Source organism: Citrus clementina, unplaced genomic scaffold (genome assembly GCF_000493195.1).
Source record: "Citrus clementina cultivar Clemenules unplaced genomic scaffold, Citrus_clementina_v1.0 scaffold_6, whole genome shotgun sequence".
In the NCBI taxonomy this organism is placed as follows: domain Eukaryota; kingdom Viridiplantae; phylum Streptophyta; class Magnoliopsida; order Sapindales; family Rutaceae; genus Citrus; species Citrus x clementina.
Window position 1 is genome coordinate 10395322 of NW_006262139.1, and position 3333 is coordinate 10398654.

The 3333-nt window shown below is 38.9% G+C and overlaps 1 pseudogene; it reads left to right on the forward strand.

The window, feature by feature from the left end:
- Window positions 1-1573: 1573 nt before the first annotated feature.
- LOC18039158 lies at window positions 1574-3085 on the forward strand (annotated as a pseudogene).
- Window positions 3086-3333: the final 248 nt, after the last annotated feature.

Sequence of the window (3333 nt, forward strand, 5' to 3'; positions counted from 1 at the left end):
ATTCTTCATTTCCATTTATTTTGACAAGTAAACACATCAATGACATTCCAGCACATTCTCATTCCCATTTATTTTTGCCAAGTAAACATTGAAATCTCATTTCCATTCCAGCTCATTCTCATTCCCAGTCCATTCACATTTCACTCTATTCTCATTCTCATGAAGTAAATGCACCATTAGTGTGTTAAACAACTTATTATTATTTTCTTAGAATGATTGGTTCTTCATTAGTGCGTTTTGTAAAACATTCCTTTACGGATTAAGATCCCCCAAGTGGACTTAGTTAAAGGTTCAATGTAATCTGAATCTTACTACCCCAATACAATAGCGGGGGTCCATTATGAAAAATATACCTTATGAATTGATCTAGGAGCCTGGCATCGATTATTAGGTGGTAATAATTATATATTTATATTAAAGATAAAGTGGGAAATTTCATTCCCTAACGAACAAAAGCAATGTTAGCCAAAATTTGAAGCTAACGAAAACTAACTTTTCAACTGTGAAGTACAAAAATCTGATCTAGAGTGTGTAGTCGCAAATGATGTGCATAAGGCGGGCACCCATTGAGAACTTCACAACAGAATTTCTCAGTGAGAACTCGTAATGCGCACAACCGCACACCATAGCATTCGCGACTGCTTCCACCAGATCAAATTGCTTCAAATATAAACAATTGATCAAATAAATACAATGATTGGTGGCGCCCATGACAATGAAACGTGGCAGGAACTGAGTGGTTCTGACTTAGAATTGGATGGACGTCGGTGGGTGCTGATTGGTGAATGAATTATGGACGGAGGCTGGTCGGTTTGTTCACGCACGGCACGGACTCCTCATTTTCATTTGACGGATGAGCCCGTCAGCCAAGGTTGGATACACGTGTCAAATCAGGAGCCATATATTTGGATGAACAATCATTGTGAGCCACAACGACGTCGCTTTGACAATTTGTTTCCCGTCCTCTAAGCTTTTGCCTCGTGAAATGTTACTCTGGGCTGCTATTCTTTTGGAGGCTTTACCATTATCTGTCATTATCATATGAAAAATGAAAATGGGGTAAACATTTTTCTCTTCTGAATATTTGGATACCCTTTGGTATATATTCTCTTACCTTTTATACCTCTAGAGGTATAACTAAATAAATTATCCATTAATGCTAAGTAAATCAAGTTTTCCTTTAATAAGAAATTAGCTAAGGATGTTCTAATAACTGCAAGGTAATCTCAAATATATCATTAGAGAAACAAACGATGATCCGCATGTAACATGACCATGTTCATCTTAACACTGAATTACTATGTACACTTTTTTTCTGATGAGTGAAATCTATTGGCATTTTTAAATAACATTCTTTGCCTTTAGTAGTTTGTTAGAATTAGAACATACTCGAAACTCTTATCATCGACTTTAGTTTAGTCAAATTATAGAAAGCCAGAATAACAACCCGCATAAATTTGTTTGGTGGGGATAAGAAAATGAAAGACACCAAAATATTGGCTAGATGGGGCGGCAATACTAAGTTTAATTAATACTCAATCATCTATTCGAACTCCCCCATAAATACCCTCTACTGGTTCACTCATCTTCATCACTAAAAAAAGTCCACACATCTCTCTCTTCTCTGCAAAAACTCTTAAAATTATCAGTGAAGAGCAATCTCTAGCAATGGCCAAGGACATTGAGATTGGTGGGCAAGGCGAGTTCCATGCCAAGGATTACCACGACCCTCCTCCAGCTCCATTGATCGATGCCGAGGAGCTCACCCAATGGTCATTTTACAGGGCTACTATAGCTGAGTTCATCGCCACGCTCTTGTTTTTGTACATTACTGTGCTGACAGTGATTGGTTACAAGAGCCAGACTGACGCCAACCACGGCGGTGATGGATGTGGTGGTGTTGGCATTCTGGGCATCGCTTGGGCCTTTGGTGGCATGATCTTTGTTCTTGTTTACTGCACTGCTGGTATCTCTGGTAAGTCAGTCTAAAGGCGTTTGATATCTTTTGTTGCTGTGTATATGCACGTATGTTCATTTCTCAAAGGTGTTTGATAAAATTGTACGCGCAGGTGGACACATTAACCCGGCGGTGACATTTGGGCTGTTCTTGGCGCGGAAGTTGTCACTGGTGCGAGCCGTAATGTACATGGTGGCTCAGTGTTTGGGAGCCATATGTGGCTGCGGGCTCGTTAAGGCTTTCCAGAAGTCTTACTACACGAGATACGGCGGTGGAGCCAATGAGCTCGCTGATGGGTACAGCACTGGCACTGGATTGGGTGCTGAGATCATCGGTACCTTTGTTCTTGTCTACACTGTTTTCTCCGCCACTGATCCCAAGAGAAATGCTAGGGACTCCCACGTTCCCGTAAGCTATCGCCATTTCTTATGCTTCACTTGATTTAAGAGATATCAGAAAATTTACCAAAATCTAGTTGAATAATTAATTGATTGTTTATATATGTTTGAATTGAAAGGTCTTGGCGCCATTGCCAATTGGATTTGCTGTGTTCATGGTTCACTTGGCTACGATCCCTGTCACTGGAACTGGCATCAACCCCGTTAGAAGGGAGCTGCAGTGATTTACAGCAAGGAGAAGGCTTGGGATGATCAAGTATGCACCAACCGGATTTGATTCTAATTTTCTCTCTAATCCTTTTTCTTGTTATTCTAATATAAAGTTTATCTTTTGTATTTTTTGCAGTGGATCTTCTGGGTTGGCCCCTTCATTGGTGCTGCAATTGCTGCATTTTACCACCAATTCATCCTCAGAGCATCTGCTTCTAAAGCTCTTGGATCCTTCAAAAGCTCCTCCAACATTTAATTAACTTTTAAAATAATTACTGGAGGATTAATCAATGGCTGTCAAGCGGCTTCGCGACTATAGAATTTGTACATTGTTTTATTTGCATCAGTATTTAGTATAGCTGGTGTAGATCCCGCAGCACTTTGTGTGTGTCTTTTGTTTACCTGAGGACACTCGTTTTTAGTGTGCCCCAAAAATTGTTATTTGCTTTGCTTTCCTTCCCCTTTCGACTTCTGTACTCGTGGTTTTATCTGAAATTTCAATATTGAGTGCTTTATGGTATACAAATGTGCCCATTAAATAAAAGGTGAGGGTGATTCCCTTCAAATAGAACATAGTTTATGTTGTTTATTATTTATTTATTTTTTAGAATTACTCATAACATCTTATTTTACCTAGTAGGTTGGTTGATTACAAACTTCATTGACGTAAGTTAAAGATCGAACTACATTAATTTAATGTGTTGTTTAGATTGATGTAAATTGTATCTTTATTTTACCTCTAGAGGAATATATTATGATTGGCTCCTT